At 32.3% G+C, this 19,910-nt stretch overlaps 1 protein-coding gene and 3 non-coding genes across 4 annotated transcripts in view; 3 read left to right on the top strand and 1 right to left on the bottom strand.

The window, feature by feature from the left end:
- Positions 1-2,613: 2,613 nt before the first annotated feature.
- Trnad-guc (transfer RNA aspartic acid (anticodon GUC)) lies at positions 2,614-2,685 on the bottom strand. The gene has a single exon. It is a non-coding gene; the product is annotated as a tRNA-Asp (tRNA).
- A 499-nt stretch (positions 2,686-3,184) lies between these two features.
- Positions 3,185-3,258, top strand: Trnan-guu (transfer RNA asparagine (anticodon GUU)). Its single transcript has one exon. It is a non-coding gene; the product is annotated as a tRNA-Asn (tRNA).
- A 260-nt stretch (positions 3,259-3,518) lies between these two features.
- Trnay-gua (transfer RNA tyrosine (anticodon GUA)) lies at positions 3,519-3,606 on the top strand. Its single transcript is given in 2 exon segments — positions 3,519-3,555; positions 3,571-3,606. It is a non-coding gene; the product is annotated as a tRNA-Tyr (tRNA).
- Positions 3,607-14,152: 10,546 nt separating this feature from the next.
- Positions 14,153-19,910, top strand: part of LOC113400687 (alpha-N-acetylgalactosaminidase) — a 66,095-nt gene continuing 60,337 nt past the window's right edge. Inside the window, exon 1 of the mRNA XM_026640338.2 lies at positions 14,153-14,314. The gene's annotated coding sequence lies outside the window, so the exon portion shown is untranslated. The remainder of the gene's footprint in view (positions 14,315-19,910) is intronic.

Below are 19,910 nucleotides of genomic sequence, written 5' to 3'. Positions count from 1 at the left end.
GTTTAACAGAACTTTAATAGCACAGAATGTTATTATTGGCCGAACAATGGCTACCATAGCACGTACCCACGTTCCTTGCTTGTTACTCAAAAAACTAATTACGAAATCTATTGTTAAACGTTATAGTAAAGTTGCTTGTTGCAACATTCTTATTAATTAAAAAAAATACTTTAATGAATTTACCCATAAGACGACGGCTGCTCTACGTTTGAAGGTCGAGATTCACGTGTATTACCTATTATTATTAACGAGGTGTTCTTTTATGAAGCAGGTCTATCTTGAAACATCGGAAGTGGACCATTTAAATCTTTTTTTTTGGGGAAAGCAGATCTCCATATCAGCGCTTACATTCTGGCGCTTGTTGTCTTAAAGACGGGACTGGTGTGAAATAAAACTTCTGTTGCCGTGATGGGATGAAGGTCGACGTTTGACACAACGTTAAGCATAACGTTTGAATTTGATCGCTGATGTTCGACCGTAGGCTATAAGTGCTTCTATATGACTTTATCGAGCGATTATGTCATGAATGCATGACCCTGCTCTATAGCTGTAAGGCACCTTGCACGAGTAATATATTTGACTATCTAAATAGTGTACGATTATTGTACTACAATTTTACATGCAATACATTAACAGCCAGAATAGAGATCGCGTTGAACGCCTCGTTGGTCTAGAATGCTAGTTTGGGTTTGGCTTGAAGTGCTGAAACAGCCTGTAAATTTCCCTGTGCTGGGCTAAGGACTCCTCTCTATTTGACGAGTAGGTTTGGAGCTTATTCCAACACGTTGCTCCAATGCGGTTTGGTCGACGCACATGTGGCAGAATTTCGTTGAAATTATACCCATGCAGGTATTCTCTCGACTTTTCCCTTACCGCCGAGCATGAGATGAATTATAAACACAAATTAAGCTCATGAAATGAATTCAATTGTGCTTGCCTGGGTTTAACCCGCCTGGTTAGAACGCGTGCATTTTAAACGATGTTAAAATGCACGCGATCTAACCACTGGGCCATCTCGGCATTAGTGATCTAGCCGCGAGCCTCGAGTTACGAAGTCGGTATTTTAATACCATCGTCGCCGTAACATTGGACTATGAGAGTGTAGAATTAAAGACTGCTCCTGTGTTAAACACTTACACGTGTATACTATATCATGTGCAAGTGTGGCTAGTTTTCGAGATAAGTCTCAAAGGTAAAACGGACATAATTAGTTATATATTGAATCCGGACAAAGAAACGAAATCTCTTTATAGCTTTGGTGTGATTTCAAGGAAGTGAATGGCTCAGTACAGAGGTCTGTTCTAGTTACGCTGCCCTCTTGAAAGGTGAAGGCCAACTTTGTAGGAAAAAGTCTAAAGTGACCTAACCTAAAAAATTAAAATAAACCGTTTATTAAAATCTTAGGTGTACTTTAGCTGATAACCGTATTTCGAGCTGTAATTTTACACAGATCTTCGTTTCAATGTTATAAAACTTCCCTCCGAAGTATTTTTGACGTACTTAGGAATATTTTTCTGGTGTATTTGAGTAGGTATGTTTTATTTAGACCCCGGTAGGCAGTACTGTGATAAGTACAATTCTTATACTTCTCATCTGGACGAAGTCGGGACGAGCAACCAGCTGTTTACAAAAAACACTAATTACAAGTAGTATATTTAGCTACTTTGCTCGCAAATTCTAAAACGTAATAAAAAAGTATCGAATAATTAACCTTTGAATAGTTGACCTTAGTAAAGCATGATTGATAAATTGCTAATAATATAATAAACTAAAGTAATTGAGTGGAAGTCTTCTTCTATTACGTTTATAAAAAACGTATAAGTATAAATGTTAAAAAAAGAAGTTTTTGAAATCATAAATTTTCAGGTTATGCCATTGTGGTTTCGGTCTCGTAAGGTCAATACGAACAAAGATACGTGAACTTGTGTAATTTTGAGGGGTGCGGTCGGCCCTAATCTAGAATGTCGACATCGTGATTCAATGGAAACAATTACTTTAAAAAACTTTTTGGTAACACCATAAAAAGTATTTGAATTTCCTTCCTTGTTGTCGCATTTATAATATGTATGTACATGAAATATACATCATGAAAGTTTATGCTGAATTAGCAGTCACATGTCCAAAAGATACTATGAGACAAATATTTTACAATTACTTAAACAAAAAATACATTACAAAAGTTAAGTGTCTTATTAATACAATCTATTGAATAAATAGGTTTGGGGGATAGCTGGTTGACACCGAGGGCTCTAGGATGAGGGGGAATGTTGTCATAAAAAAATGAACACAGAAAAATATATACGTTTAAGTGATAAATAAACTGACTGACATACATATCCTTCTTTCATTGATATAATATTATGATATATTTTTAATATAATATATTGGTATATAAATGTGTAGGTAAATAGGTTTAATATATTATTTTTTTATAACCGACAAGAAACTCAATTGTAATAATAGGACTTAATACATTGCATTTTCATTTTTCATGATATATTAAAAATAAATATTTGTAGACATTCTAAATTAATTTTAAAGTTAAAAAATAACAAATAAATTTGAATAGGACAATTGCTATAAATTAAAAAAAGCAACGAAAAATAAAAAGATCTCCCCGGCGGGGAATCGAACCCCGGTCTCCCGCGTGACAGGCGGGGATACTTACCACTATACTACCGAGGACGGCTACTGCTATAATGAAATAGTGCATAAGTTTTTGTATAACATAATTTCTATAAAACGATTGGTTTTCTTGAATAAGTTAACTATATTTATCAATATTTAATTAATAAAATAGTACATTATTGGATTTTTTTTTGAGTAATGATAAAATGAGGTGGCTGTGAAAAAAAACATTAATATATTATTATTATTATATGTTATTACCGTAATATAAGTGTATAAATATTAGTATTTAATTTGTGTTAGAATATTTGTTTTCTGTTTGTTAGTTAATATTAATAAAATAAAAGAGATGTTGTTAATAAATTAAATACATACATTAATGATATATCAATTTAAATTAATTTGTTATATTACGTTATCGTAATTTCACAATTTTTTTTATCAAATACACAAAATAAGGAGTACTCTATTAAGTATTATCTTCGACTAACTATAACGTTACAAAACCAGGATAATATATAAAATTAGATTACTAATTTCACAATGTTGCTCATCTGCCTCCGTGGCGCAATCGGCTAGCGCGTTCGGCTGTTAACCGAAAGGTTGGTGGTTCGAGCCCACCCGGGGGCGGTATTTTTGCAATTTTTTTTTTTTATTTTAATTATAATTTTATAAATATAACTAAAATATAAATAAATAAGCGAATTTTAAGAGTTTTTACATAGCCAATTTTTAAAACTTATAACAATACATTATTAAATTATGTTATATAATTATCAACTATCCAAAAACGAAAAAAAAAAACATTTTGAAAATAAAATAATATAACCTTAAAAAAAACTTACATTATTCCTTATAATATGTTTTAAAATTTCAAAATTGTATTTCAACCTTCGATAGCTCAGTTGGTAGAGCGGTGGACTGTAGAGTAATATCGTTGTAATCCATAGGTCGCTGGTTCAAATCCGGCTCGAAGGATACTTTTTGTAGCCAATAAAGTATTATAATTTAAATTTTTTTGTACTTAATTGCATCCAATATCAAGCATTTCATAAGATCTATATAGATAACATTTACTTAATGTGAATTTGATTCAGTCATTGTTATATTTATTTAAACTAAATGAAAAAAAATAAAAAATTTCAAAGAACGATTATTATTATTAAATAAAGATGAGCTTCATAAGTACCAAGTTAAATCATAATTCAAGGATCCTCAGTCCCAAATACAAGCAACTGATAATACAATACACAGCCAAACGTCAAAAAACACCACCAAAGAGTATACAATCACTAGGTACGTTATAAACAACTCCATAAAAACTTTATTAACGATTATATAGTCATAATGTCACAAATCCTTGACTTATATTGTAAGTAATATCAGAAATATCATATATCGCTTTTAAGAATTAACGTCCTATTTCGTAGTTTGGTGACATTTACGTTTTCAGTACCCTAAAAGTCGAGCAAAAATCAAAATAATTTTTACTTTAAAATATTTATTGTAAAAGTTGTATTATTGTAAGTTTATAAAATATTTATTGTAAGTTGTAAAAATAAAAGAAAACTGTTTTTTTTTTTTAAATATTATAAACTTTTGTCCATTACAGACCGTATATACTTCTCCTTTAACACATAGGTAATTTTTTTGCCCTAACAACTGCAAAGACTAGAAAGACTTGATTAATTTGTAGAATATAAATCTTTATTAGTCCCTGTATTTATGTATGTCGTCATTGATAAGGCGTCGCAACCAACCGACCTGGGATCTCTGGGAGACCTGGGAGCTCAATTTGAGCTATAACTATTTCTGTTATTTTATTTAGCAACTAAAACTTATTTCTAAAACATTTGGATTAGTAAATATTGACCACAATGATATATTTTTCAATGAATTGTTCTTATTCAATCAAAGTCGAAAAACTCATGATTTTCAACAGGCCAGGGACTTCCACGAGACTTCTCTGGACCTCACGAAAGATACTTAAAAAAAAAATTGTATTCGGGCGATTTAACAATTTTATGGCCTACTTTTTGAACAAAAAAAGATTATTCAAAATCTCGACCAATGATATTACATAAATCGATTTCAAAATTTATTTATTTATCTTTAAACCGTGTTTAGCAAACCATTGGTGTAGGTTATATGTAAAATATAGTAACTCTAATAATATAAAAAATGCACTCGTTAACTGATTAAATATATAAACACTATATACTGGGTGTAGTCAACTGCCTTGAATTTAATATACGCTTTCCTTTCTAAACGCAAATGCCTTGTGGGAAATAATCCGGCTTATTGGAAACACGCAAAACAGATTCGTTTACGTACATTAAAACGTTTATAGTGTCTCGTTATTTGGTGTTGATTTCTTAATTACAAAATGGCGCTTTGTATGAATTTTAACAGAACAAAGATCCCATACGACCGGAAAGAGGTCGGGCGCACTAACTAATAGAAAAACCAACATTATTACTGGTCCGACTTGCAGCACACAGAGCCTTTATTTTTTTATCTAATTATGTAAATGATGTTATTTTTACCGGAAATTACAGCGTTACCGACTTTGTGGACGTACTAAACTCTGCCTTGAAGTTTGAGCCTTCTCAGGCTCCAAGTGGTCTGTCCTGAGGGAGATCGCACATAGGTTCAGGGCGTATTGGGGAGTGTTTCTGCTCGCAGCAAGAAGTTAAAATCACGACGGTTTGCATGACATCACTAGTAGGACTCGGTTCCCAGGACCTTTTTTCAGGGGCAGTCAAAGGTCGATGTGGTACATATAAGGAGATACAAATACAAATTTTAAAATTGTCAGTTACCCAACTTCTGGCTGACTGGCTTCGTACCTAAGTTTAAAAAAAGAATAAAATATTTACAAATATACTAAAAACCGTTAGAATATTATAAAATAAAATGAATGCCAGCGAACTATCGGTTATACTTTAAGCCATGAAATAAATTTGAATATATCGGGTTATTCACATCTGATGATATTTTTGTATTGCATATTTTAACATATGATTTATTATTATTAATTAGTCTAAAATGTTTATGCTGATATCTATAATATTAGGTATCGTGAATGTGGGATATATACATACCTATTGTGTGTTTTTTTATGTTATAGATTGGTGGACGGTCAAATGGGCCACCTGATGTTAAGTGGTTACCACCGCCCACTATCGATACTGTAAGAAATATTAACCAATCCTCACCATCACCTTGGAAACTTTTTTACTTAAGATTTTATGTCCCTTGTGCCTGTAGTGGCTCACTCAACCTTCAAACCGAACACAATACTACTGACTACTGCTGTTTGGCGGGAGAATATCTGATGAGTGGGTGGATACCCAGACGGGCTTGCACCAAGTGAAGTAACTTATCATTTTTAAATGATAAGTTAAAACTAACTATTTTATAAATAATGTTGGAACTATCGTTTAGTAATTGCGAAATGTTTTACTTTCTTAAATATTTTCTATTAATATTGTAATAATTAATAATTATATTTTATAATAAAAAATTAAAGAACTCGAAGTTCCACGCAGAACGAAAGAGTTATATGTAAAACAGTGATAAGGGATATTGACTTTAATATTAAGAACATTTAAAGAAAACACGCGTCAAAATAGCATATCACTAAAGTCGGCTTGTAACATTTCACGAATGAAGTAAACCCAAGAATAACACAAATGGAGAGCTACAAGTAAAGCCAAATGCTCTTAGAAAATCGCAATCGCTTCCGGCCGAACTTACTTTTAAATGCATTTTACAAACAGATGAAACGACTTTATGATACAGAAAAATGTTAACTGGGATTGTTAAGGTATTATATAAGTAGTGTTTTCAGACGTTGAACACTTCAAAATTAGCTTTGTGCTTTCGAATAAGAATTATTAATTAAAAAAAATATTTTCGTCTTCAATATTTATTAAAGCAATTGTTTTAGTAATTCGTTCTATTAGCTTACTAAAACAATAATAATAAAAAATTACAGCGTTACCGACTTTGTGGACGTACTAAACTCTGCCTTGAAGTTTGAGCCTTCTCAGGCTCCAAGTGGTCTGTCCTGAGGGAGATCGCACATAGGTTCAGGGCGTATTGGGGAGTGTTTCTGCTCGCAGCAAGAAGTTAAAATCACGACGGTTTGCATGACATCACTAGTAGGACTCGGTTCCCAGGACCTTTTTTCAGGGGCAGTCAAAGGTCGATGTGGTACATATAAGGAGATACAAATACAAATTTTAAAATTGTCAGTTACCCAACTTCTGGCTGACTGGCTTCGTACCTAAGTTTAAAAAAAGAATAAAATATTTACAAATATACTAAAAACCGTTAGAATATTATAAAATAAAATGAATGCCAGCGAACTATCGGTTATACTTTAAGCCATGAAATAAATTTGAATATATCGGGTTATTCACATCTGATGATATTTTTGTATTGCATATTTTAACATATGATTTATTATTATTAATTAGTCTAAAATGTTTATGCTGATATCTATAATATTAGGTATCGTGAATGTGGGATATATACATACCTATTGTGTGTTTTTTTATGTTATAGATTGGTGGACGGTCAAATGGGCCACCTGATGTTAAGTGGTTACCACCGCCCACTATCGATACTGTAAGAAATATTAACCAATCCTCACCATCACCTTGGAAACTTTTTTACTTAAGATTTTATGTCCCTTGTGCCTGTAGTGGCTCACTCAACCTTCAAACCGAACACAATACTACTGACTACTGCTGTTTGGCGGGAGAATATCTGATGAGTGGGTGGATACCCAGACGGGCTTGCACCAAGTGAAGTAACTTATCATTTTTAAATGATAAGTTAAAACTAACTATTTTATAAATAATGTTGGAACTATCGTTTAGTAATTGCGAAATGTTTTACTTTCTTAAATATTTTCTATTAATATTGTAATAATTAATAATTATATTTTATAATAAAAAATTAAAGAACTCGAAGTTCCACGCAGAACGAAAGAGTTATATGTAAAACAGTGATAAGGGATATTGACTTTAATATTAAGAACATTTAAAGAAAACACGCGTCAAAATAGCATATCACTAAAGTCGGCTTGTAACATTTCACGAATGAAGTAAACCCAAGAATAACACAAATGGAGAGCTACAAGTAAAGCCAAATGCTCTTAGAAAATCGCAATCGCTTCCGGCCGAACTTACTTTTAAATGCATTTTACAAACAGATGAAACGACTTTATGATACAGAAAAATGTTAACTGGGATTGTTAAGGTATTATATAAGTAGTGTTTTCAGACGTTGAACACTTCAAAATTAGCTTTGTGCTTTCGAATAAGAATTATTAATTAAAAAAAATATTTTCGTCTTCAATATTTATTAAAGCAATTGTTTTAGTAATTCGTTCTATTAGCTTACTAAAACAATAATAATAAAAAATTAATATGCGCACAAAATGTGCTACGTCCCATATCTTGGTTGGCCAAGTAACGCCGGACCTCACCTAACACTGCACTGTGCCTGTGCATGGCTGTAGTATATTAATGAGTATGTACATGTTTATCGGAGTGTGCGTTGAGTTACCAATGTGTGCGTGTTACTTCCGATAATAATAAAAAAAAAAAAACATTGTATTTTTGTTGTGACAGTCAACTGGCAGAAACTTAAGGAAAAGCGTTACCCAGACGATCTTCCCTCTCTTTCCTTTTCTATCTATCTCTTTTATATAATGTTATTTAAAGTTATTTTTCATTCACATGGGATTTTTAATTACGCTTTCATTACTTGTCGTTTAATTATTCTCAAACGTTTTTAAATTGTTTTATTGTGTCTTTTATTTAATACATAATAGTTATATAGCGAAAGCAACTTCGTTCAAACCGGGTCTCCCAAGACAGTTCTCGCTTTTTTTGTTATTAAAGTTCTATCTACACAGACTTGTGTCCATGAAATTCGAGCATTAGTTTTTGTTATGTTTTCTGTTCTTTATATTTGTGTTATATGTAGGCGGATGAGAAAATGGGCCATCTGATGGTAAGTGGTCACCACTGCCCAAACAGACATTGGCGTTGTAAGAAATCTTAACGATGCCTTATTACGAACCAACTATTGTACTGCGGTTTTCTCAACAGAATAACCAAATAGATTTGAACCAAAAACCCTCAGGGTCTGCAGCTGTACCCATAAATCTTTAGATTAAGAAGGCAATTATCGGACTACGTTAGTATTAACTTTTTTTAAGGAGTTACTAATATTTATACCATAGTGTATTTGTATTTTTATATAATATCATGAGTAATGTTCACATGTGGGGAGGGACCAGTTAAAAGGTCCAAAATGGAACTTGCGTTACTTCTACGTTACGTACGTTAATTCTAAAATAATTCCCAATTTATTCGAAAGGGAACTTTTATCATCGTATCGTCTTAAAGAAACCTCATGATTACTCAACCCGATACTCATATTTAGCACTATTCTGGTCGGAATTGCGTAAACAGCCCGCAAGTGTCGGATATGTCGTGGTGTGCTTTACCGGATATCTTACGTGTTAACTGTCGCTATCACGGATCGTATAGAGTCAAAGACATTACAGAATAGCAATAGTAATTGAAAGGGTCAAAAGTAATTGACACTGTCACAAAATTTATCTCACAAATAAAGCAACTATAATAATAAATATTTAAACAGTTACAAAAAATGGTATTAGGAGAAAATCGCTCCTAAAAAAAAGGGCTGAATCCCCGTGACAGCTGCGATGTTGCCAGTCTACAGATTATCGCTTATATATCTCTTTTATACATAGACATTATATGTATGTATATATTTTTGAAATATTATGAAAAAATCTATTTTTATTAGAAAGAGTTTTTAATTCACTTCATTGGACGCGATTTCATCGACGATATTTTTAAATCGATAAAAAAATTTGAAGAAAAGTGGTAGATATTAATCAATTATTGTTACTGAGTTTGTCTGCCAAACTAGTAACAAACTCAGTATATTCTGTAGTACGCCTTTGACTGTCCACCTTCCTTGATACCAGATCAGCTTTATGATATCGAATTCAATATTTGAATTCCAATGTATACTAAAATTCGTTGTCAGTTAAAATTGACTTTCTGAAGTTTTTATTCACTACTGTAAAGATATACATTCGAATCGAATACCGATCCTGGCAGCTAATTTCAAAAACATGAGCATATGAGACCCTGCTGAAGAACTATCGACCCATATCCCTAATGAGCCACATCTATAAGCTGTTTTCAAGAGTGATCACGAACCGTCTTGCGCGAAGATTCGACGAATTCCAACCACCGGAACAGGCCGGATTTCGGAGCGGATACGGCACCATAGACCACATCCACACAGTGCGGCAGATTATACAGAAGTCCCATGAGTATAATCGGCCTCTGTGTCTTGCATTCGTGGACTATGAGAAGGCCTTTGACTCGGTTGAAATCTGGGCTGTTCTGGAGTCCCTGCAGCGTTGCCAAGTTGATTGGCGATACATCCAAGTGATGAGATGTCTCTACAAGGCCGCCACCATGTCCGTCCAAGTACAGAGTCGGCAAACGAATCCCATACCATTGCATCGAGGAGTGAGACAAGGGGACGTTATTTCCCCCAAATTGTTCACTAATGCAATGGAGGACATGTTCAAGATGCTGAACTGGAAAGGGCGTGGCATCAACATCAATGGCGAGTACATCTCTCACTTGAGATTCGCAGACGACATCGTCGTCATGGCAGAAACGCTGCAGGACCTACAACAGATGCTGAATGAGCTGGCTGATTCTTCTATGCGCATCGGCCTACGGATGAACTTGGATAAATCCAAGGTCATGTTCAATGAACATGTTCTACCGGAACCGATTGCGATACACGGTACCGTCCTCGAAGTTGTTCAAAAATATGTCTACCTCGGGCAGACATTGCGATTAGGTAGAAACAACTTTGAGGATGAGTTGAATAGAAGAATTCAGCTAGGTTGGGCAGCATTTGGGAAGTTACGACGAATCTTCACATCGTCGATCCCACAGTGCCTTAAGACGAAAGTCTTCAACCAGTGCGTCCTACCCGTCATGACATACGGAGCCGAAACGTGGACACTCACGACAAAGCTGGTCCACCGGGTTAAAGTCGCTCAGCGTGCTATGGAAAGGGCTATGCTCGGAGTATCTCTGAGGGATCGCATCAGAAATGAGGTGATCCGTCAGAGAACCAAGGTCATCGACATAGCCCACCGGATTAGTAAGCTGAAGTGGCAGTGGGCTGGCCATATTTGTCGTAGAACCGATAACCGTTGGGGAAAACGTGTTCTAGAGTGGAGACCGCGTCTTGGCAAACGTAGTGTAGGACGTCCTCAGGCACGGTGGAGTGATGATTTGCGCAAGACGGCTGGCAGGAGCTGGATGCGAGTTGCCGAAGAAAGACCACAGTGGCGTGCATTTGGAGAGGCCTATGTCCAGCAGTGGACGAATGCGGGCTGATGTGTGTGTGTGTGAGCATATGACCTTAGAGAAATCAGGCTTAGGACTCGTACGTGCTTTAAATGTTTGTTTTTGAGAATTTCTTATCACAAATTCCCAAACACTTAGGTTGGCTCCAATCTGTATTTGTACTCAGTATCTTGGAATCTGCAGCCTTATAAACTTGTGTCAAGACCAAAGAAATTAGGCAACATTTTAGCATATTGACCCAAGGTTGGTGGCGTATTGGCGATTTAAGGATTGGTTAATATTTCTTACATTACCTGTGTACGGCGGTGGTAACCACTTAACATCGAATGTCCCAGTTCAGTCAAAGCAAACACGCGTTCAAGAGGTAGTGAATATTTTATTTCTGCGATAGGGCAATGTCTATCTTACCCAACTCATAAGAAGCAAGGTCATGTATTAACGTTACAGTTTCGTGTCGTAATTACATACATTTTTATTTGCATACGCAAAACGTAAATACGCTGACCTGTATTCGTCTTTCGTTCGAGTTTTATTTGAAGTAGGAGGTATATTTGAGTTAAGATTATATAATGTGTTTATTTGATAATTGCCGATTTCGAATTTGTAATTTCGAAGATTTGAAAATGGAACATTTTAAAATATAGCTTTATGTTAGCGATACACGCGTAAAGAGTATGTATAGAGATATCAAATTATATAGGAAAATACTGAATATTTCAAGTGAAAAAATAATGTGAATCTGTCGACTCTAAACGTTACTACCTTGTCCTAAATAGTAAAAAATAAATAAAATATCAATCCAGTTGCGACTTCTACTTGATATAAATCACTATCAAATCAACTGCTGTATTAATTATTATTTATCGTAACGTAACAATTTAATTTATTTTTACTGGCTTAATTATATATATTTTAATGAAAGTAGATAATATGCGTTCTTGGCGCATGTTATCAACTGTGTCTCACCTTTTTTTTAAAAAAATGCGTCCTGTATGGGATTTACAAGTGAGACGCAATTTGTTTATTTCTGCTCTGAGATTCTATCGAAGATAAAGTTATAGAAATATCCTTATGTTTTTGTACAATGTGCGACAACTATAAAACTGTACATAACATAAACATAACATAATCAGCCTGTAAATTTCCCACTGCTGGGCTAAGGCCTCCTCTCTCGATGAGGAGAAGGTATGGAGCATATTCCACCACGCTGCTCCAATGCGGGTTGGTGGAATACACATGTGGCAGAATTTCGTTGAAATTAGACACATGCAGGTTTCCTCACGATGTTTTCCTTCACCGCCGAGCACGAGATGAATTATAAACAAATTAAGCACATGTAAATTCAGTGGTGCCTGCCTGGGTTTGAACCCGAAATCATCGGTTAAGATGCACGCGTTCTAACCACTGGGCCATCTCGGCTAATTATATAAAACTGTACGATAAGTTATTGTATGACAAAAAAAAATGCAATAACAGAGATGGGCAGATGTTGTTTAATATACAATAATAAAAAATACATACAGATACTTAAAAAAAATATTCATACTTAGAACATACATTTTTTTTTATATATTAGTTTAGTAGTTAGATTTTTCATGTTTCCTCATTATTAGTATAGACATGGCCGGATTAATCATTTGGTAGTGTAGGCAACTGTTTATAGACTAGGGGTCCCTAGGCAGACCTAAATTGAGAAATAAAGTTAAAATTCACAAATATTTCTCCTATATGAATAGGATTATGCATTGCCTAGAGCCCCGGCTAAATTAGCCTTTTATATAGAAGACCTCATCTTAAGCATAACAGGTACCCTGGTTCCCCAATACGCGACATGAATTCCCCCCCCCCCCCCCCCCCGGAACCTGAATAAAGACGGGACCGATAGAAGACATATTGATAAAGTTAGAAGTTTTCCAATTGACGCCACGATATCCTTAAAACTATACCCATAATATTATGGATTAAAATAATTTATTAACTCAGAATGTTAAGTACTGAAACAAACATGTCATCTGCACTGATCATTTGCACCGTGACGAAATCATAATCACATCATGTAATAACGCTTCGTGATTCTAAATTATAGGTACCTACGTCCGGTACGTATAATTCAGAATATTAATCATTCTATTAATATTTTAGTCGCTGAGAAACAATTCATAATCATATTATTATGAAGACGATAAATTAATTTTAATATACATCGTAGACGCGGATCTATGGTTTTTCTGTTATGTTTCGTTATTTCCTAAAGAGATAAGGCACGTAATTCCCCGAAAATTGTAAAAAATTGCTTTAATTTAAAGTTATAATCGTCTTTTATGACTGAATATTATGGTTGGCTGGTTATTAATTGGTTGAGATTAGTATAGTAAAAGTTAAAGACGGTTTATATCCCACTGCTGGGCTAAATTCTGGTTTGGATAAGGTAAGGAGCTTATTGCATTGCGCTGTTCAAATGCGTATAAACGTCAAATTAATGATTTTTATTCAAAACATACAATCTGGATGATGTGTACCAGCACCACCAATCACGAGATGGATTATAAACATAAATTAAGATATTAATATAAGAATATTATAATTCTGGTGTACTAACCCTGATTAAAAGAAACTGAGCCGCCTCGACTCGACATCGAACAACAAAAATGACATTTTGACATAAAAAATATCTCAGAACCAAATAAATGAGCGAAAAATAAAGAGAAATTACTCTCATCTTGTATTTACTTAATAAATCTTTTAAGACAATGCATGCCATGCTAAGAAAATGAACGAATGCATTGTAAATATATTTCCCTGAAGCTATTTATTGTCGTTCAATGTATACGTTAACATCTCGTGCGTGATCCGATTTACGATCATTGTATAATAACAGCATAATTTATATTACAAAAATATGATATACATTGCTCGTTTCGTTTGTAAAATTATTATCTATCCAACGGATACTCGGGAATAGTAAGTTTGTTTATTAAAGTTTTCGAAATTCGAATGTTAGAGAACGGGTTCAGTCGCGACCTGCGTTGACCGATGCGCAAAGAACTTGCCGCGAACGATTTGTCGATCAGTCGACGTTTCGTACGGAACGCGACTGCACGCGCCCGAATTCATTCACAACCGTTCATTCAACCGAACGGTCTTTCAAAAAACGAAGTGACGAGTTGTGCTTAAAAAAATTAAAACGGATTTTTTTATTTGATATTCTGCGTATTGTCGTCTCCTTTACGGTGAGTGAAAATTGATAAAATATTAACACGATATTGCGTGCAATTATTGCGTATAATAAAAAGTTTCGTTTTCTTACGTATCACGATTATTTATTAATTGATTATATTTTAAAACGATAGAATTATTCATTTTTCTTAAAAAAAAAATAAAAAATAAGTATATTAAACACAAGGCTGCTCGTAATAGTACTTATGTCTTAATCTAATTTAAAAAAATCATTACTTTTTATTCTGTGTATTATTAAGATGAAATAAATGCTGCATTCCTGCCACCATTCCGTAAAGCTATAGAGCTTATAAAGTATTTAAAATTTATACAGTAACTATTTATAATTCATATTTGTGCGTACTTAAGGACTTCATGTTAATAATTCTTATATGTAATTAAAATGTATATTCACAATAATATATATCTATATACAAATATATATTAAAACATATTAAAATATTGAGAGCACTAAAATGAATTGCGGAAAACATTAAAAATCTTAATACGGAACAGAAATTAAAGCAATTTAATTGGTTAGTTAATATATTAGTATTAAGTATACTTTGAGAAATCATTAGCAAAATTAAACAGAAATATAAAATAAATAAATTAAAATTTTATAAATATTATGTGGTTGTCGATGAATTAATTAAAATTAATTTATTTAAATACATTTGAGTAAATATACAGGAATATATTTATAAAATGTTCTTATAAATTGAAATATTTCTTATTATATATACATATGGATATTATTTAATACTTTAATGTTTTAAATTATCTTATTTCGTTTGAAATACTGGATACAATTAGGTGGTACTACAACTCTGGTGGTGATCTGATCCTGGTACATACACGTACCCAAAATATAACCATAAAAAAAAAATTGTTCCCACTAGATTAAAAAATATAACAGCGAGTTGTTTATTATTGAACGTATTAATTTGTAGTATTATAATAACGTATAATTTATGCTTAATATAATACTAATACAGTTTTTTTTTAAATATAATTTGAATAGAAAATGAAAAGGAAATAAATTATAAAGCCTTGTCGATTTATATATAATACATTATATTACCCGTGTAACTAATATTATGTGCGATAGAAAAGATATCAACGCTAAATGCAAGCTCGTTATCTAACAGTCGCACGAGTTGCTACTACTTTTGATCGTATTTTAAAGTGTTAAATAATTGCATATTTATTTTATGTAACTTAGATATTTGCCGGCGTCTAGGTCTTAATTTAAATTAAACAATATTTTAACTTCTAATTATATATAGTAAAGTATTTTGTATATTATTTAATTTATTGTGTTATTCGTTTAAGTGTGTTTTGCGTTTGTAATCTTTGTTAAATTAATCATGTATATATTTTGTACGTTTGTTTTGACGTTAATCGTAAGAGTTTTCAGAAACTCAGGGATTTCCATGTTTATCAGACAATCAGTGAACGTATGCTTTATACAAAAACACAAAAAGTAAAGTAAAGTAGGTATTTTGGTACATTTGATTATTATTAAAACTACCATGTATTTATAAACGAAATTAGGTTTTTTAATGTAGCTTATATTAAAGCCTACTTGTAGACGTTAGCCCGTCATAATCATTATCGAAATTGGTAATAATATCTGTAATTAAATATTACCTTAGGACTTGTATCTGTCAGATTATTGTAATTTCAATAAACGTTTATGAGAAAAATACGCGAGGCGTTCGGTAGGATCGGATCGCTTTATTGATTGTTAGCTTATATACAAATGTTGATCTTGACTAACAACGCACTGTTTGAGCTGATGTTTGGGAAATAGGCTCATTTTATACGGAAAGTATCTGAATGTTTTTGGGTAAATTTATATGAATTTTAACTAATGTATTAATATAGCGCACTCTACACGTACGGGACATAAGTATTTGATTAAGAGCACAGCAGGTACAGACGGATAGACAATTATGATTCTTATGAGCAGTATAAACGTGCCAAAATTTTATCTGACTGTTATGATAATTTAAATTCCTACAATATGCAGAGCAGTATATTTTATTACATAACAAGTATATTAGTGTTTACGCTGCTTCACTATTCAAATCTATATTGTAAGTCTTGTTATGTTAAGCTCTTTTTATTTTATTCAAAGCTGTTCTTTTATTAATTTGAAATAAGAATAGTAAGAATAAAATTGAATATATTGTTATGTTTATATTTGATATAATTTTGTGTAGTTTATTGAAACATTTAGTTTAAAATATGCAATAATTATAATACTTCTGTTAAATGTAAAACCATACTTTATGTTTAGGATTAGCAAAAAAATAACAACAAATTTACATATCACGTTTTATAACGAAAAGGTGTCACACAAGGTTGATCTTGTTGTAGTCAGAACTTCATATAATACATATTATGTATGTATTGTGAAGCAGAAGTTAATCTTTCCTTAAAAGTATAATGGTCGCAATTGAGTTCAATATTAGCACCGTCGCTAGATGCTGTGAAAAATGCCGCCCCAGTATCGTAATTTTAAATATTGTAGAAAGTAGATACAGAATTATAAATAAAATAAAATTCCTCATTCATAGTAGAAAGTATATTATATTTTTTTAATTATTATTTGGGCTTTGACTTTTTTCTTCTCGTCCTCCAAATGTTCCTCTGTTTTTTTTTTAAATTACAAGTTAAGCCTTGCATTTAATCATCCGTCAAATAAAAAAAAACATGTATGTGTATATTTAATATAATGTATTAACTTTGTATTAAATATTCTGTTATGCAAATAAAAACAATATTTTGACTTTAAATAATAGTTTAGAAAATATTAAAGAAGCGCAAGTTGAATAACATTATAAAGTTCTATGTAATTTATAATCTGTGTAACGCGGGAAAATGTAAAAAAAAACGGTTATTGTCGACGGTAGATTTCTTTGAATACAATTAATTCCATTTACAGAAATCAGATCATTTGAATAACAGAACTGGGAAAATTCATACAAACGATGCATTTATTTATAAATTGTTGTTTTTGTATAGATTATAATTTAAAGTTTTAATTGTTATATGAATCAGCTGTGTTTAGTCTATCTCATAAAAGTAAGGACAATATAATTTCAGATATTTTTCTGTAGATACATATTATGTTATTTGATACAGTTGCCGATGATAGTCGCGAATAATTACAATTAACATTTAAATTTATAAGTAAGATGTATTTTAATTTATTTATTGATATGAAAAATAAAGAAAATAATAAAACCATACATGTTTAACTACTCGATACTTATCTACTAGTGTTAAGGTACATCGTTCATTCCTTATATTTAAATACATATAACAAATAAATATTTTTTGGTGCTCGGTCCTTGTGTAAGCCCACCTTTGTAGGTACCACCTACTCATCGTACTAAATTATATCACAAAATAGTAATTTTTAGTATTGTTGTATTATTTTGATAAGTAATATCTATGTAAATGAAGTTCTTTTGTATCGCCCAACTTTAAAACTATTATATCAATGTGCTTAAAAATTTATACCAGATAAGATATTGCAGTAAAGATTTTAAAATGTTGGACCAAATGTGTATATATTTATATATATAGAGATAAATGCGTCTTTTGATGTTATCGTAGAAACACAAAACTATATAAATACCACTGCTCTCTTATTTTATATTAACAGTGTTTAAAATGTTGCCTCTAAAGATGCATCTATTTCAGGTGACTATAAGTAGTTGCGTTTTGCAGTTCTATCCGCATTAAATTTAGTTTAAATTTCATTTTTTTTTTATAAAGTTATTTTGTAAGGTACGTACGTGATCGCGTTATATTGAAATTAAGAATAATATTTATAGATGTAGTACAAAAATTTGGAGGTAAAAATACCAAGAAAAGTAATTTTTTAGTGTCAGTCTTGGTCAAAAGTCATTTAAGTATGTCGTTAACCTTCCAAATCTTTATAAAGGTTTCAACATTAAAACCTCCTTTGTACGCAAAAATTTCGCTTACCTTCAACACGTTCGGTTTCTTTAAATTATTTCCTTTGACACAGTACGTATATATTAACATGTTAATGAATCATTGACGGTTCGGTTTGAATAAACAATATTGTGTACTTCGTAATGAATGCATGTTTAGGGTACATTTTTAATCAGTTTTTTGTATGCGTGCTATGTGGAACTTTCTAAATATGCTTACGGAAGCGGATGACCGGAACTGTTGTACAATCATTGGAGTAATAGTAAAATTTTCTTTGCAAATTTATATTAAAGTGGGCGCGATGAAAGTGGTTTTTTGTGCAACGTTCATGAGTAACGTTTTAGTGACACTTTTCTGGTGCAACAAATGTGTTTTAATCAATAAAAAAATATATTTATCAATTTCAAAGCATAGTCATTGTTCGATCTTTAAATGAATTCAAATCATTTGTAAATGTCAACGTCCTTTGCGTGTTGCCATTAATAAGAGCAAAATAGTGATTCATTAAAGTTTAATACAGGTAAAAGATTGGTGTTACATTTCACATGCAACTTAAAATCGTATAGCACAATAACACAGCTGTAGTAATATACCTTCGCAAAAATCACCGCGTGGATTGGTAGCGTGTTTATTTTTGATTAAGAACATTACTTTTAACTGTTATAGTAATAATGTTCGATGAACAATTTCAACTTCTGAGTTTATAGCCGACTAGCGATTCGCTCCGGCTTCGCACGGGTGTAATTTACTAAATAAGATAGATATATTATAAATATAATTTATAAAGCATTCAGGAATACTATGTCCTTCCTTGGAGTTCATGTTTGTTTCATACAAAATTTCATCAAATTCGGCTCAGTATAGCCGTGAAAGAACAACAAACAGACAGACAGAAAGACGGAGTTACTTTTGAATTTATAATAAACGCTTATAATATACATGTATTATAAGCGTTTATTCCGGATTAGGCGTCACGATTTTTCTAAAAGGGACTGTGAGCCAAATACTTATCAGTTACTTAAACGAAAAGTCCCGTACGAAAGTTCTCTATACAGAGTTACTTTCGTAATTATAATATTAGTATACATAATGATAACTATTAATATCTTCAGGTACCTTTTGGTCGATTTTCATTTGTTTTGTTGTTCCGTTCGTATATTTTCTCACAAGTACGACCTTTATACGGTCGATATAATTGAGAGTGTCGTATTACATTGTCGCCGCAATTTACTAATCAAGAGCTGTAATTAATACTTTGCGGTAATATCCTTGAAGTGTCGTTTTATTTGATATATTTGAAATGTCCTTTTGACCGTTTCCGGTCACAAAGACCATTCTTTTTAGAGTTTAGACAAATGGTAAGATATTGTAGAGAACTAGGCAAAATCTAAAGTAACTTTATTTAATTTGGCTTTTACGAACTCTTTAGAAGCACCCTATATATGTATGTATTTAATAAAATAATCGATTAGTTTCTTCTGCCGGTTCTTCTCAGGTCAGGGACCGGGTTCCGAGACGGTGGTAGTGTTTAATTTGACAATTTATAAGCAAGTGTAATGTTTCTGTATTGAATAAAAGGAATTTGATTTGGTTTGATTTGTATAGCTACCCGTTCGGGATGTCAATTCTACCAAA

Source organism: Vanessa tameamea, chromosome 22 (genome assembly GCF_037043105.1).
Source record: "Vanessa tameamea isolate UH-Manoa-2023 chromosome 22, ilVanTame1 primary haplotype, whole genome shotgun sequence".
NCBI classification, from domain to species: Eukaryota; Metazoa; Arthropoda; class Insecta; order Lepidoptera; family Nymphalidae; genus Vanessa; species Vanessa tameamea.
The sequence above is the reverse complement of the archived record's forward strand: the minus strand, read 5'-3'. Positions and strand labels throughout refer to the sequence as shown.